This window comes from Mobula birostris, chromosome 5 (assembly GCF_030028105.1).
Source record: "Mobula birostris isolate sMobBir1 chromosome 5, sMobBir1.hap1, whole genome shotgun sequence".
NCBI lineage: Eukaryota > Metazoa > Chordata > Chondrichthyes > Myliobatiformes > Myliobatidae > Mobula > Mobula birostris.
The window spans coordinates 59,111,897-59,129,911 of record NC_092374.1 but is presented as its reverse complement, the minus strand read 5'-3'; the positions used below and the strand labels follow the sequence as shown (position 1 = coordinate 59,129,911).

At 42.4% G+C, this 18,015-nt stretch overlaps 1 protein-coding gene across 5 annotated transcripts in view; it reads left to right on the top strand.

Moving 5' to 3' along the window:
- The window catches only part of apba1a (amyloid beta (A4) precursor protein-binding, family A, member 1a), a 195,840-nt gene that overhangs the window by 92,722 nt on the left and 85,103 nt on the right, over window positions 1–18,015 (top strand). The window lies entirely within an intron of this gene.

Below are 18,015 nucleotides of genomic sequence, written 5' to 3'. Positions count from 1 at the left end.
ACATTTCCTCCCCTGTCCATTTACGTTCACAAACCTATCACCTCTTCCCACATTTTTGCCGAAGTTAATTGCTTTTGAACGAAGCCTGTGTTCACTTATCACTTGTGCCCTATAGCAACTCCACAAGCTGCCCATTCTGGAGTCAACAGGTCAGTCACATTTTCATATATAGCTCCATCTGTTCTTATTTTCATCTCCAATCCTGCTAACTCAATTATAGAAAGTAGGCCTGACTTGATTAATAGGACAGGAGCATTTGTTACCTTGCGGCATTGTCGTGTATCAACAGTGCCAATGTCCCAAAATGCCATCAGGATATTCTCTTACTCTGTTTTCTAATTTGACTCTGAGTCAAGATAAGAGACCAGTGTTTGGTTGAAGAAGTGTTTTAAAGTGGAGAGAGGGAGCTGCAGAGGTAGAAGGGTTCAGACAGGCAATTCCAGAGACTCAGCAGCTGTAGGCAAGGCTCTGAATTATGAAGAAGAGATGGACTGGCAGCCAGTTTCTGGGCATGGCGATCTATTGAGGAGCTTGCGGAGGTCAGGAGGGGCAGGGCTATGGGTGGTTTTATAAACGAGCTGAAGCAGATGGAGTCCAGCGAGAGAGTTGGAGTGGCTAATGGCAGTGTAAGGTACTAACTCTGCTTCAAGCAGGCTTCAATTATACCGGTGCCCAAGAAGAGCGTGGTGACGTGCCTCAATGACTATCACCAAGTTGCACTTACATCCACAGTGATGAAGTACTTTGAGAGGTTGGTGATGAAACATATCAACTCCTGCCTAAGAAGTGACTTGGATCCACTCCAATTTGCCTAGAGGAGCAACAGGGCCACAGCAGATGCCATCTCACTGGCTCTTCGCTCAACCTGGAACATCTGGACAGCAAAGATGCACATAGCAGGATGCACTTCATCAACTACTGTTCAGCATTCAATACTGTAATTCCCTCAGAACTAATCAATAAGTTCCTAGATCTTGGCCTCAATCCCTCCTTGTGCAATTGGATCCTTGATTTCCTCCCTTACAGAAACCAGCCAATTTGAATTGGCAGCATCTCCTCTGTAATCTTCATCAGTACAGGTGCACCAGAGGGCTATGTGCTTAGCCCTGTGCTCCACTAGCTTTGCACTAATAACTGTGTGGCTATGCACAGCTATAATGCCATATTCTATTTTGCTGACGACACCATTGTTATGGGCTGAGTCAGTGGTATTGAGGAATCAGCACTGGAGAATCAGGGGTGGAGAGGGTTAGTAACTTTAAATTCCTCTGTGTTATTACTTCAGAGGACCTGTCCTGGGCCTAGCATATAAGTGCAATTACGAAGAAAGTACAGCAGCACCTATATTTCCTTGGGAGTTTGTGGATTTTCAGCATGACATCTAAAATTCTGACGCACTTCTGTGGATGTGTAGTGGAGAGTATATTGACTAGCTGCATCACAGCCTGGTATGGAAACACCAATGCCTTTGATTGGAAAATCCTACAGAATGTAGTGGATGCACCCCAATCAATAATGGGTAAAGCCCTCCCCACTATTGAGCATGTCTACTGTACATGAAATGCTGTTGTAGGAAAGCAGCATCCATCATCAGGGACCCACTACTCAGGGCATGCTCTCTTCTTGCTGCTGCCATCAGCAAGAAGGTACAGGAGCCTCAGGACTGGCACCACCAGGTTCAGGAACAGTCATTACCCCTCAACCATCAGGCTCTTGAACCATAGGGGATGCCTTCACTCACCCCATCATTAAGCTGTTCCCTCAACCAGTGGACTCAACTTTCAAGGCCACTTCATCTCAGGTTCTTGATAGTTATTACTTATTTGTTTATTTTTTTGAGGATGTGACTAAACACATTGATGAAGGTAGAGCAGTAGATGTAGTGTATATGGATTTCAGCAAGGCATTTGACAAGGCGATCAGAAATCTGTGCTGGGAGCAAACTGCCGCTGTAAGAATAGATGGAGAAGTGAGTCCGTTTACGAAAACCAAGAGAGGTGTTAGACAAGGGTGCGTTTTCTCCCCGATTTGTTTAATGTGTACAGTGAAACAATATTACAAAAAATAAGAGACATCTTGGGAATCAAAGTTGGCGGTGAAAACATCAATAATTTTAGATATGCAGATGACACTGTGCTAATTGCAAGTACGGAGGAAGAACTACAAAACTTAATTGCTATAGTTGTTGAAGAAAGTGCAAAAATGGGTCTATCTATCAATTGCAAAAGGACAATGTATGGTGATATTCAAAAAGAAGGAGAATCCTATCTGTAGGCTGAAAATAAATGGGGAAGACATAAAACAAGTACAGAACTTCTGCTACTTAGGAAGCTGGGTGGCATCAGATGGCAGGTGCGACATGGACATCAAAAGAAGAATAAGGATGGCAAAAGGCACCTTTACGAGAATGAAGGGTATACTGACCAACACTAAACTAGGCATAAACACGAGAAAATCTGCAGATGCTGGAAATTCAAGCAACACCACAACATGCTGGTGGAACTAAACTAGGCATGACAACCCGCCTCAGAGTACTGAAATGTTACGTTTATCCAGTTATGTTATATGGCTCAGAATGTTGGACAATATCTAGTAACATGAGGAAACGAATTGAAGCAGCAGAGATGTGGTTTTTGAGGAGGATGCAGAGAATATCATGGACGAAACAAATATCTAATGAGGATGTCATGAACAGAGCAAACACAAAAAGAGAAATAATGTATGAGATCATGAAAAGGCAACGTAACTTCATTGGACATGTGATTTGGAAAGAGGAGTTACAATGCACAGTAATGATGATGGAGACAGCGGCCGGAAATGAATACCAATGAATTGGTCCACTTGACCTGAAATAGGAATGTGTGGGCCATGGTAGTCAAAGCTCAAACTGAGCATGGCACCTGATGATGATGATGATTTGACAAGGTATCCCATACAAGGCTTATTGAGAAAGTAAGGAGGCATGGGATCCAAAGGGACATTGCTTTGTGGATCCAGAACTGGCTTGCCCACAGAAGGCAAAGAGTGGATGTTATCGGGTCATATTCTGCATGGAGGTCGGTCTCTAGTGGTGTGCCTCAGGGATCTGTTCTGGGACACCTACTCTTCATGATTCTTATAAATGACCTGGATGAGGAAGTGGAGGGATGGGTTAGTAAATTTGCTGATGACACAAAGGTTGGAAGTGTTGTGGATGATGGTGTGGAGGGCTGTCAGGTTACAGTGGGACATTGATAGGATGCAAAACTGGGCTGAGAAGTGGCAGATGGAGTTCAGCCCAGATAAATGTGAGGTGGTTCATTTCGGTAGGTCAAATATGATGGCAGAATATAGTATTAATGGTAAGACTCTTGGCAGTGTGGAGGATCAGAGGGACCTTGGGGTCCGAGTCCACAGGACACTCAAAGCTGCTGCGCAGGTTGACTGTGTCGTTTAGAAGGCATACGGTGTTGGCTCAGTTCTGGTTCCATTACTATAGGAAGGATGTGGAAACCATAGAAAGGGTGATTAGGAGATTTACAAGGATGTTACCTGGATTGTGGAGCATTCCTTATGAGAATAGGTTGAGTGAACTTGACCTTTTTTCCTTGAAACGACAGAGGATGAGAGGTGACCTGATAGAGGTGTATAAGATGATGAGAGGCATTAACCGTGTGGATAGTCAGAGGCTTTTTCCCAGGGCTGAAAGTCTAGCATGAGAGGGCACAGTTTTAAGGCACTTGGAAGTAGGTACAGAGGAGATGTCAGGGTTGTTTTTTTTACGCAGAGAGTGGCTAGTGCATGGTATGGGCTAGTGCAGATGGATACGATAGGGTCTTTTAAGAGACTCCTGGACAGGTACATGGAGCTCAGAAAAATAGAAGGCTATGGGTAACCCTAGGTAATTTCTCAGGTGAGGACATGTTCGGCACAGCTCGTGGGCCTGTGTTGTGCTGTAGGTTTTCTGTGCTTCTATCATTATTATTTCTTTCTTTTTGTATTTGCACAGTTTGTCGTCTTTAGCAGTTTAGTTGAACTCTCAAGTTGGGTGTTTTTTTTTTGATTCTGTTGTTATTATTCAATAGATTTATTGAGTATGCCTGCAAGGAGATGAATCTCAGGGTTGTATATGATGAAGTATGTGTATTTTGATAATAAGTTTGCTTTCAACTTTGAATAAAGTTGTCAGTAATAGATGGTTGAAGGCAGACAGCACCAAGGAGGTAGGGTGGGGGGTTTGTGACAGCAAACATCTAAAGTTGGAAGGTGAAGTTTAGTTTAGGGTGTTTTTAGCATTTCGATTGTTGAAGTAACTGTCATCACGGATATTATAATAAAATAACTGGGCCCAGAACACGCATACCCTTACTATTCAAGCATTCCTTTTATTTTCTTGTACACAAGAAGAACAGCATGGACCCCTGTCACCGTCAACAAACAACTGCTATTTTTATACAGAATTGGCTTATCAGTTATGAATATTGATCATTATAAATTGTATACGTTTGAATTCCTTACTCGTTCAATCACCATATTCAAAAGAAAGTGTCTTGAAACTTCAAGCAGACAACCAATGGTATTTTGAAGTTAGTAAAGACAATAGAACCTTAGTTATCCTTTTGATATCTTGTCTGTCTCCAACACTTTATTGTGTAAAGGGACGCTGTGTTTTAGGAAGACCTTTCTGGAGCTGTCTCACTGCAGAGGCCTCACTCGTCTGGTTTGAGTACACAGTGCTGCAGTTAATCCAGCCTATCTTGTCTGCAGTAAAGAGAGGAGTCTCCGACGGTCTCCCTTGACTACAACTACCCCAGGCTATCCTTACTTTAACCTCTACTTCCACACCTTCGCGCAAGGGTGCACTGCTGTTTCATGTTTTTGCTTCTGCACGTGTGTGAGCATGAACTTGTGCACAGACATGGGCATCAATGCATGTCTATGCTTAGGCCCACTTTGCATAAAGATGTTTACGGATGCAGACATATAATATTGTTATCAATGGAAATTGGTCGATTTAACATGCAGCTGTAACCCATGCACAGACTGGAGTAGCAGTGGTGATGCAATTAAGGCGAGAAGTTTGGAGTTGCACATGGCAACTATAAATGGCAAAGTGACTTTTTCAATGATGTGATCATCGCTCACTGCTGGGAGATCCTTTGAGACTTGCCATAAATCAACCTTCATGGATGAAAGAGTGTGAACTATATATGAGGCAAAACTTTGCAGAATTCAGACACCTGAAATAAACTGCTACCAGATGATTTACTTTGCCTCATTAGCTTTGAGGTTGCAGGGACTCTTTCATATCACGCTGCAGCCTACAAGCCGCTGTGTGCTAGGAGACCAGTGAAGTGTGGATTTTGTGTTAGTATGTGCTGTTAGAAAGAGGCCCAGTTGGAGTAGATCTAGTACTTGAGTTACTTATAGAGGGTTATGGAGTACTGCCACACAGAAGCAGGCCCTTTGGCCCATCTAGTCCATGCTAACCTGATATGCCTAGTCCCGTCTACCAGATCCTGGACCATATCTCTCCAACCTTGTCGCTAGGGTTGCCAACTTTCTCACTCCCAAATAAGGGACAAAAGTAGCAGTCAAATACGGGACACTTATGTCTACCCCGAGAAAGACTACCATAACCATGAAGCCTTGCGCGGGCACCTGTGTGCGCATGCGTGACATGCGCAAGCTTGTACGTGCTGATTTTTTTCCCTACAAATCGGTTTTGGCTTAATATTGCTGATTTTTTTATTATTAATTTTTTATTGCAACACCAACAAATTACATTCAATACAACCAGTTGCTAATTACATTTTTACTGTTAAACCCAGCCACCCCCCAACCTTCATCACCATCCCCCTCCACCCCTCTCTCCCCCCATCCCTCTCCCCTCCACCAATCAACTGAATAGTAGTACATACACAGACAAAGCATTCCTATTTTAACAAAAGATCTTTTAAGTTAGATATCAAATTTGTCCACATTGTGTTTGGTCGTGTATCATTTACTCTTGCTGATGAAAGTTCCAGGTAAGAAATGTCTAAAGAGCTTCGGAGCCAGTGAGTATTTGAAATATCACGGGGAGGTTTCTAGCACTGGACTACAACCTTCTTAGCTGCAGTCAGGCCTGCCAGCCAGATTTTGCGTGTTTTTTCCATAAGGGAAAGGTGGGAATCGTCATTTAGAAGATGTACAGCGGGGTCCATTGGTAATTGTACCCCTGTTAGTTCTGTAAGAGTACTGATAACCTTCCCCCACAAATCAAAAACCCCTGGACATTCCCATACAACATGTATAAATGAGCCAATGGCTCCATGGGGGCAAAATGAGCAATAAGGGTCAGGAACCAGTCCCATTTGATGTCTAATTCTCGGTGTTAAGTATGCCCTATGACAAAATTTCAAGTGTATATACCAATGATTTGGGTTTTTCGAAGCACTGGCAGCATTATCCCAAATCGCGTCCCAGTCTAAGTCTTGTCCCAATTCAGATATGTCCCTACCCCAGGCTTTCATTCCCGATGTGGACATATATTTCTGGGAGTTTAATTTATCATAGATATATGACACTATCTGTCCTAGAGCACTCTGTATCCAACTTAAAATGGGATGGTCCTTTAAATCTGACCCCCAGGGAACGCCGTAGGCTTTACAAGCTGACCTTACTCGAAAATAGAAGAAAAGAGAATGTTTATCAGTATTATATCGAGATATCAGTTCTTGAAAGCTAAGGATAGTACTTGCCCCATTAATATCTTGAAGAGTAGTAATACCTTTATCCTCCCAAGTTCTGTTAATGAGTAGTTTCCCCCCAGATAGAAAACAATTATTGTTCCATAATGCAGATGATTCACACCATACGCTTTTAAATTTTAGGAATTTTTCTGCTGCTCTAAACACTTGTAGCATATGGGTTAAAATTGGACCGTAATGCAAATCACATTTTTTGGTAGACATACCTATAAGGAGAAAGTCCTTCAACCTTATTGGTGCTATTAGCTCTTATTCTATATTTTTCCAGGACGAAACTTTATCCTCCTCCATCCAATAGCTAAGACATTTTAATACAAATGCCCAGTGATACAGTTTAAAATTTGGACATGCCAATCCCCCATCCAACTTTTTGAATTGCACAGCTGACCACTTTATATTGGGTCGTTTACCATTCCAAACATAGCATCGTAGTAAGAAGTCCAGTTTTTGCCAATATCCTGCTGGAGGTGCAAGTGGGATCATTGAGCTGATAAAATTAATGCAGGGTAAGATGTTCATTTTAATGACCGAAATACGGGCTGGGACTGATGCTGGCAGGTGTCTCCATCTATTAATATCTTTCTCTATTTTTTTCAGAACTAAGGAGTAATTTGTTTTAGCCACAGATGATAGGGAAGTATTAACTTTAATACCCAAGTAGAGGACCTCATTTGTAACTTTAATCTGGGGAGGAAGAGATACCTTACTTTTATCCGTATTAATCAGCATCAATGCTGATTTTAACAAATTAACTTTGTATCCTGAAAGAAATCCAAATTGCTCCAGTGCTTTTAAAACATAGGGGAGAGTTTGTTGAACATTTGCCATATAAACTAGCGTGTCGTCCGCGTAAAGTGATATTGAATGCGATGTTGTACCTATTGTAATAGGGGAGATCTGAGGAGAGTTTCTAATTAAATGTGCAAGCGGTTCAATAGATATATTAAAAATTAAAGGAGACAAAGGGTCCCCTTGTTGTGTGCCCCGTCCTATGTCAAATAACTCTGAGAAACCTCCTCCCACACTTACCCGGGCTGAAGGATTAGCATACAGTGTTCGAATCATATTGATAAATTTATCGCTGAAAAATTCTTTTAGGACTCTCCAAAGATATGGCCATTCAAGGCGATCGAACGCTTTTTCAGCATCTAGAAATAGCAGGCCACAGCCAGCTGGGATTTTATGTGTTGCACTCAGTACGTTTAAGAGCTGGCGAATATTATCAGATGCAAGACGCCCCTTGATAAAGCCCGTTTGATCTGGGCTAATTATTTTCCCAACTACTATCTCAAGTCTATTGGCTAAGACTTTGGAAAATATCTTGAGGTCGGCATTTATCAAGGAGATTGGACGGTAATTGGCACACTCCAAGGGGTCCTTACCGGGCTTAGGTATAACTGTGATCAAGGCTGTGTTTAGATCTCTATGGAAAGCGCCATTTCCAAAAGCATAATTTAATGTTTCCAACCATACTGGTCCAAGAATATCCCAAAGTGCTAGGTAAAGTTCCACAGGAATGCCATCTATACCTGGCGTATGGCCCTTATTTGTAGCTTCGACTGCTTTGAGTAGCTCATCCAATGTAATAGGAGAGTCTAGAGTTTTGGTGTCCTCTAACAACAACGTAGGGAGGTCTAATCCACCGAAAAATCCGTGAAGTCATTCTCAGAAAGAATTGAGCCACTTGTATACAATTCTTTAAAGTAATTCTTGAATGTCTCGTTTATTTCCTCTGTTGAAGATACTACTCCACGTTTACCACATCTAATCGCTGGTATAGCTTCCTGTTGTTTGAGCGTTAGAGCTAAAAGAAGGCTTGGCCTGCTGCCTTCTGTGTAATACTTATATTCGGTTATATGGATCATATATTCTGCCCTGCTTCTTAATAAATCATTTAATTCTGCTTGTTTTGTTTTGAGCTCATTTTCTTTTGTTATGGTGTATCTCCTTTTGAGATCATTCTCCAAAACCTTACATTCTCTTAAGGTGGAAATCCTTTGAAGCCGGCTTTTATGTAGGTGAGAACTGAACGATATAGCGTTATTTCGTAAGAAACCCTTGATGGAGGCCCGAATCGCTGTCACATCTGAGACACTTTTTATTTACATTTATAAATTCTGTCAGTTTTGTTCTCAGTTGTGATAGAAATTCGTCGTTTTTTTTTAGAAGGGTGGAGTTAAACCTCCACCTAGTAGCCTTATTTTTAATTTTGCCATAATTAAAAGTAGATATGACTGGGTTGTGATCAGATAGATGTCTGGGCAAAAATTCTATTGAGTGTACTAAAGGCAGCAGACCGGAGGATAGAAGAATGTTATCTATCCGAGAGAAGGTTTTATGTCTTGTGGAGAAGAAGGTATAGTCTTTAGCAGACGGATTATGCACCCTCCGCTAGAAAAAGGTTAAGTGCTTTGGAAGCAGATTATTGAGAGCTTGATACAGTTGAGGAAGATTTATCGAGGTTAATGTTTACCAAAGCATTCATGTCCGAACCAACATACAGTTGGTAGTCACTTAACTTCAGTAATTGTGAGGTAATTGAGGGAAAAAAATTCAACTTCGAATATAGTTGGGGCATATAGACTAATGAATGCAACTTTTTTTTACCCTGAATGGATGTGCAGCAAAAAGCTAGACGTCCTTTATTGTCGGCGCCCGTCCTTTCAATTGATACATTAATATTACGTCTCATTACTATCATAACTCCTTTCGTATGAGTACCATCAGCTGATGCCACAACAGGTTTATAAAAACGGTTTTGAGCCCTGGGAATGTCATTAGGTTTAAGATGTGTTTCCTGTAACAGCACAATATCTATTTTCTTTCTGCGTAAGAAATCTAAAACCTTTGAACGCTTGTAGAGAGTTTAATCCTCTAATATTAAATGATACGATAGTAAGACTTTCTAATTTATCTGTGTTGCTCATCTTCCCCTGGATCTGTTGTTGTAAGTTGGTGGTGGAGCCCTGAGTTACCCCCTTCCCACCCCCCCACCCATCACCCCTCCCATTCAACCCTTTGTTTTGTAACATCTGTGAGTGTCATTTAGCAATGTCAGACACTGAACACTGACATCAACCGCCCCCTTCCAGCACCAACAAATTAGAAAGGCAAAGCAGTTCTCATAGATAATCATATCAACAAGACAAGAAAAAGAAAACCTGGACAAACCCGTTAACCTATATAAGTAAAACCATTTCCGTCTCACATATATTATACAGTAACACATGATCAAGATCGCAACAGCTATACTGCATGAAACTGTCGCTTCAATAAACCGTCGCTTAGCGATGGCGCTAATGACGTCTTATCTGGTGCCCAGAAATGTAAACGAGTCTACTGGAGACATAACATTCTAAAGTTAGTCAGAACAAACTGCTGTTTTTCAGCTTCATTCTTGATGAAGTATTACATTTGGGTATATTGAATATTACCTTAAAACTCTGGCCTGCAGTAGTCGGAAACAAATTGGCCCCTTAATTAACTAAATGCAAAGGTGCAATGAATAACTTTTGGATAGAGGAATAACCAGAAAACTTCACACCTAGAATGTTAACTTGCCCGTGCCTGATAAATTGCGCATACAGGCTAGTTAGAGCTCTTAATGCTGTTCCATCTCCTCCCGAGGAGCGTGTGGACTTTGCTCAGGGTCTTCTTCCATACCTCCCAGCACCGATGATTTCAGAACTTCTTTCGCTTCCTCTGCCGAGTTAAATGACATCTTCATGCCCTTGATATTCACTTTCAAAATCGCTGGGTATGTGAGGAACGAGTTGATCCCCTTCTGTCGAAGTTTAGCGCGGATCTCCTTGTATCCCTGCCGTTCCTGCATCGTGCCGGGGCGGTGGTCGGCGAAGAACTGCAGTTAGGTGCCATCAGGGAGAGTAGGTTTGGTCTTCCTCGCACCCTCCAGGATAGCCTGCCAGTCGGTGTACCGTAGAAGCCTAAAAACCATGGTCCGCAGTCTTGAGGTGTTGTTGGAAAAGATCCTATGTGCTCTTATCGATTTCCAAAGGAGTGCTGTGGAAATTCTTGAGCACTGGAATCCAATTAGGCAGCATCTTCTGGAGGTAACCTCTTGGATTGTCGCCCTCAGCGCCTGTTGGTAATTGACCAGCCACACGTTGTTTCTCCTGGATCTATCCTCCAAGTCGTTTAACTTCTTCCATATCTTAGACACCTCCACGAGACAGGAGTTAGCAACTTTCTCATTCTTGAGTAAGCAAACCTGAATGTTGTCTATTTTGTTGAAGACCGTGTTAAATTTTTTAGCGTGAATGTCCGCTTGCTCCTTTAACGCCTGGAGAATGTTGCCATTCTCTGCCATTTGCTTCTGTATGGGGTCGAGAGCCTTTTCCAGCAACTCCCTTAGCATGTGGGCTACCATTTCTTGCAGCGATTCCATCTCCGTTGCCATTGTTTGTTTAATTAGCATAGCTATTTCTTTGGATGAATCGCAAGCTTGTTATCGTCTGCTGGTATCTTGTTTCCTGGTTGAGTTTGTATCTTTTTTTGAAGCCATGTCTTTAGTTAGATCTTTCTCCAACTCAACCTTGTATTAAGACCGTCTATGAGCCCTGAAGAACTTGTAAAAGGAGGGTTGTATGTCAGCGCTCAGTGCCATGCTGCCATCTTGCCTCGTGCCTCACCGGAAGTCCCTAATATTGCCGATTCTGATACACTGTACATACATTATTTCTACTTTATATAGGCTGTGTATTTATCATATCATTCTTGCTTTTACTATATGTTTGTGTTATTTTAGCTTTTATGTGTTATTGGTATGATTTGGTATGTTATTTTTTGGGTCTGGGAACGCTCAAAAATTTTTCCCATATAAATTAATGGTAATTGCCTCTGCGCTTTACGCCATTTCGGCTTACAAATGGTTTCATAGGAATGCTGTACCTTAGCGGGGGAAATACAGAACAAGGGAGGTCCCTATGGGACAAACCAATTTAGCCCAATATACAGGATGTCCCAGCTAATATGGGACAGTTGGCAGCCCTACTTGTCGCGCCTAAGTACTTATCCAAACTTCTCTTAAATGTTACAATTAAGCCTGCATCTACCACTTCAGTCTCTCTCTGACATTACCTTTTCTGAATCACTTGATTTCCATCTCAGAGGATATGCTAGCCACCAATATCCATCTCAAACTCAGATTCCCACAGCTACCTTGATTGTACTTGTTCCCTCCCTCCCACTCTTCCTCCTTTTCGTTCTTCCAGTTTCTCAGTCTCCATTGTATCTGCTCTGATGTCCGCACAGGTGTCTTTGTGTCATCTTTCCTTCTCGTGATCTATGGAATCTCCAGCAGTACAGCTGATCCTTCAGCTGCACTTAATCCATTTCCAAACCTCACCACGTCTCTGATACAGAGCAAAGTCCTAAACCACAAATGAGTGGCTCTGCTGTTGACAGAAACTAAAATGGCCAATATGCTACGTTCATCACCCAAGAGGTCAAATAAGATTCTTGCCGATCCAGATTACTTCTGCATTAACAGGTCAGTTGGAGTGCCCGTATGGTACCACCAATGGCTGAAATTACAAAAGGACTTGTGATAGTTAGACACATTCAAAATTATCCAAGAACAGCAGCAGCTATTGGAAGCTACCCATCAAGGTGTTGAGGTTGAGGATGATGGAAATCAGCACCATTATAGATGTTTGGTGTTTCTCTCTGGGAGTGCTTGCATTTATATAAGGACCCCCCCCCCCCCCCTTCACTTGCCTCAGTCCTCATTGCCACCCCTTCAGTTAACTCTTGAATTCTATTCGCTCACGTTTCTTTGGCCATAGGGGTTCGTAGATAGCATCTATTTTGATATGTTTGTTAATGGACTTGTCAGAAGAGAACAAGCTTATAAAATGTTTTGTGCCTGGTTTGTGTTTGGCTATGCCAGAACCTCCTCAGTGTCCCAGGCAAAGTAGTGTCCAGTTAACTTGAACACCACACCATCAAATGCCCCAACTTTAACTACCACTACTCACCACCATCCTAAACAACTTCGGGAGAGGTAATTATCTGGCCTGTAATGGGAAGCCAGATTGAGACCAGCTGAGAGGCAGGATGTGTGGGACCAAGAGGTAACTAAATCACTCTACGGGAACCTTGTGCAGGTGGCCCAGGCTCCTGAGCCCACAGAAGACTATGGATAATGAAACTTCTGCTGAAGGAACTCGGGCGAGCAGCATCCGTGGGGTGAGTGAGGGATTGTTAACATATAGGGTTGAAACTCTGCATCAAGACACACAACTTAGAATCTGCCATGCAGCTTCCTTCAAGTTGTTTAGAAGCAAGTCGATGACTTTAAAACCTACCTCTGTATGAATGTCTTCTACACAGGACAGACTTGCACAAAAGGAGTTCAAGCAGACCATGTTAACAGGTGATCGGAGGTAACTGCACATGCCTGGACACCAGCCAAACACAGATGATTCAGAAAAGTTTTGTCCATATTTAGCCCCCCCACTCCCCAATGTAATAATGTGTCGGCCTTTCAATAAAATACTACAAACATTTGTATTAGATGGCATGCAAAAATATCTTCCTGTGTATTTCTAGACCACTGTGATTTAAATTGGTTTCATTCAATGTGTCAGTCTGGAGTTGTAGAGAAATTTACAGATGTACTCTTGGTTCAGACCTCAAAATTAATACTGTTGAATAAACCCTCCAATGAAAAGACATAGATCATTATTTTATCTCCGAACTCCGGTCATTTTGTTAGATCTTGTTTTCCTTTCATGTTAACTCTGCTTAAAATAATAATATAATCATAATATAATTAGCAGTATTCTGTTACTACTCCATTTATTCCTCCCCAAGACCCTTCTGTAATCCAGGGATCTCCGGACGCACTATTGATGAGAGCCAATGCACCTTTATCTCTGCACCCACCTCTCTAAAATCCCCAGGAAACAAGCTGACAGTCCCAGAGGATTTGTCAGTCATTAGTTAACCACATTAATGCGCAGGAGGCATGTGGAGGGCAGAGCTGGTAAGGTGGCCTCTGTTAGGTATTCATTTTTACCATTGGATAACGGCATGGTTGGTACTACAGATCTAGCTTCTCATACAATTTACTGTAAATCTGGGTTGTGACAACAGTTTTGAATCTTTGTGCCTGTGTGAAAACTCTTTGACTTTCAGTAACATATTCACCTTGCTATCACCTTCCTTAGAGAAGGGAAGTAGGAGAGTTCTCCCAAGTTTTATTGCACAGTTTATTGAAGTAAAGATTGTTTGATTGTTTATACCAAATTCCATTGCACTTCAGCCCAGCACATTCCAAATCATATCCAAAATAAACAAATTAATGCCATGAAAATGGGCGATCTGGTCAAATTCCAGTGGGTGGGAGCAGCAAATAGTCTGCAGGAAGAATGCCATGGATCAAGTGGCGTATTTGGGAGGAAAGAAAGTGTGGATGTTTCTGATTGAAATGCTGCATCTGGATATTCTCCCTCAGGTGCTGTTTGACTTGCTGAGTGTCTCCAGCAATTGTTTGTTTGTTGCTCCAGAGTCTAGCATCTGAGGCCTTTTGTGGGATCTTGCTTTATCAGAACATGACAGGAGCCAGAGTAAGCCACTCTGTCCCTCATGCCTGTCCATCATTCAATGTGGTCATGGCTGATCTGCACCAAGCCTCATTTCTTCCATGCCAATTCTCCATGGCCCTCAATTCCCCGATCCTTCAAAACTGTATCTACATCCCCTTTAAAGCACCTCAGTGATCTGGCCTCCACGAATCTCCAGGTAGAGAATTGTATTCTATTCATCATCACTGCATAGAATTGGGGCCCTGCAGTGGCAAAGTGGTTAGCACGAAGCTTTTACACCTCGGGGCATCAGAATTCAAATCCGGCGTCCTCTGGAAGAAGTTTGTATGTCCTTCCTGTGAGCACGTGGGTTTCCTTTAGGTGCTGCAGCTTCTTCCTCCATTCCAAAGACATACCTGTTGCTGGGTTAATTGGTCATTGGAAATTGTCCTATGATTACACTAGGGTTAAATAGATATTTTGCTGGCTGGTGCAGCGTGTTGGGTCGGAAGGCCCTGTTCCACGCTGTATCTCTAAATAAAGATAGGAGTTCCTACACACTTTGATTTTAAATGACTGTAACTTTGTCCTATTCTTTGAGATTTTATATCTAGTGTAAACATCTGATCATCTACCCTGTCATGCCTTTTGATCTTGTGTATTTCAAAAAAGATTACCCCTTATTCTTATAAAATCTTATTGTGGGTGGGATAATCCCATCTAACCATCTAATCCCAGGAACTAGCTTTATGCAAATTAGCTGCAGCTTTCCCAAAAATAGAGGAATGATTGTGCTTCTAAACTTGCTTTATGAAGTACTTTGATATTTAAGATGGCGATGGTGAATCTCAGCGATTTCTGGCAGGTGGCCAGTGAAATAATAAAAAAAAAACACTCATTTTCTGGTAAACGATCATGGCAAACAATGGCCTGGAACTTCCCTTTGCACTTGGAGGCGATTCGATGCGGCAGAACCGAGAGGCGGCAGCAGGCCCGTTGCCGAGAGCGAGGAAGACCCGAGTTCAATTGATGTAAACACCAAGCTGATTTGGAAGGGTCAGATACAGACCGAGTAAAGGCAGCAGGATCCAGGCCCCCGAGTGTATCGAAGCAGCTGAACTTGATGATTTAAGCACCAGGACAGATTGGGAAGGTCAGGGTGTCGGGGCCTGAGCAGAGGGACTGGCCGGTTCAACTCCTTGCTCCACGAGGTTTACTTGGCTCTGTGCAGAGCTGAGGGTCTGTGGATGGGCTCTCTTTGTGGACTTCAATTCAGAATGTTATTTGCTTGTGCTTATTGTTCACATGATTTGCTTTTTTTTTCCTCTCTGCACATTGGGTATTTGATGGCCTTCTTTTAATGGGTTCTTTTGGGTTTCTTTGGTGGTAAAAGGTGGTAAATTGGATTAGACATTGGCTCAATGGTAGAAGCCAAAGAGTGGTGGTAGAGAATTGCTTCTCTGAGTGGAGGCCTGTGACTAGTGGTGTGCCACAAGGATCAGTGCTGGGTCCATTGTTATTTGTCATCTATATCAATGATCTGGATGACAATGTGGTAAATTGGATCAGCAAATTTGCTGATGATACAAAGATTGGAGGTGTAGTAGACAGTGAGGAAGGTTTTCAGAGCCTGCAGAGGGACTTGGACCAGCTGGAAAAATGGGCTGAAAAATGGCAGATGGAGTTTAATACAGACAAGTGTGAGGTATTGCACGTTGGAAGGACAAAAACAGGGTTAATGGTAAGGCACTGAGGAGTGCAGTAGAACAGAGGGATCTGGGAATACAGATACAAAATTCCCTAAAAGTGGCGTCCCAGGTAGATAGGGTCGTAAAGAGAGCTTTTGGTACATTGGCCTTTATTAATCAAAGTATTGAGTGTAAGAGCTGGAATGTTATGATGAGGTTGTATAAGGCATTGGTGAGGCCAAATCTGGAGTATTGTGTTCAGTTTTGGTCACCAAATTATAGGAAGGATATAAATAAGATTGAAAGAGTGCAGAGAAGGTTTACAAGGATGTTACCGGGACTTGAGAAACTCAGTTACAGAGAAAGGTTGAATAGGTTAGAACTTTATTCCCTGGAGCGTAGAAGAATGAGGGGAGATTTGATAGAGGTATATAAAATTATGATGGGTATAGATAGAGTGAATGCAAGCAGGCTTTTTCCACTGAGGCAAGGGGAGAAAAAAACAGAGGACATGGGTTAAGGGTGAGGGGGGGAAAGTTTAAAGGGAACATTAGGGGGGGCTTATTCACACAGAGAGTGGTGGGAGTATGGAATGAGCTGCCAGACGAGGTGGTAAATGCGGGTTCTTTTTTAACATTTAAGAATAAATTGGACAGATACATGGATGGGAGGTGTATGGAGGGATATGGCCTGTGTGCAGGTCAGTGGGACCAGGCAGAAAATGGTTCGGCACAGCTAAGAAGGGCCAAAAGGCCTGTTTCTGTGCTTAGTTTTTCTATGGTTTCTTTGTTTCATGGCTGCCTGTAAGGAGACGAATCTCAAGGTTGTGTAATGCCCTGGTGCATATTTTTACTGTTATGCTGTATGTATTTCATTTTGTGCTGTTATGTGCGAGCTGCTTGTTTTTAGCTTGTTTGGGTTACTGTTGAAGATAAAAGATGAGGAGAAATGCGAACATGAGGAATTCTACAGATGCTGGAATTTCAAGCAACACACATCAAAGTTGCTGGTGAGCGCAGCAGGCCAGGCAGCTTCCTGTGGATGCTGCCTGGCCTGCTGCGTTCACCAGCAACTTTGACGTGTGTTGCTTGAGGAGAAATGTGTGCTATCCAATCAGGATGGTTGGATTAAGGGGAGGTTTCTCTGGTGAGGGACACTAAGGTTGGGCTTGGAGATTTTGTTCGAGAGGAGCTGGAGAGAGAAGACGCTGGGGAGAACCGGTTGTAGCATACGATCGGTGGGAAACCTGTTTGTTCGAGATGGATTGCGAGTGATGTTCTGAAGGAAGTGTATGCTTACACGTTGACCGAGGGCCCAGCGCGTGAGTGACAGGGAAGTTCAAGATGAGCTCCAACTTCTGCACATTTGACTGTTTAATTAGAATGGAACCTTTTTGTTATTCTTTAGTGACCCTTCAGTTAAGATTCGTAAATATAATTTCTTTAATCGTATGCAGTGTACTGTTAGTTATTTCGTGGCATTAATTTGCAACAGGGTAGCAAATGACACGGCATCCAGATAAACCGGGGTTTGGGGGGGATCAAGCGCATCTCAATCTCACGAGTTTGGCAGGGCTGGAGGTTGTCTTCATTAGATTTACGCAGCTGAGGAAACCAGGTGGTTTCATTTGTATAAAGTATACATACTTTGATAATAAATGTACTTGGAATTTTGAACTTTGAAACATTCCAAAATGGTGAAAAGAATTTTATGGATGCCAATTGTTGGTTTTGGATAAAGTGACAGAGTTGTTCCATAGCATCAGGCCATTTGGCCCATCTTGTCCATGCAGACCATTATACTAAGCACCTTTACCCGCATTTGGTTTGCTGTCTTCTTTCCCTTGGCAATTCATGCATTTGCCTCCACCCCATATGTGGTAAAAATTCCCCCTCAAATCCCCTCTGAGCCATCTATCACTCACATTATGCTTATACCCATTTATTTTAGAGATCTTCAGCAAAAGAACAAGATTCTTACTACCCACCCTCTACCCCCTTCATAATTTCACATAGTTACCTTGGGGAGTAAAAAGAAACAGACTGCAGA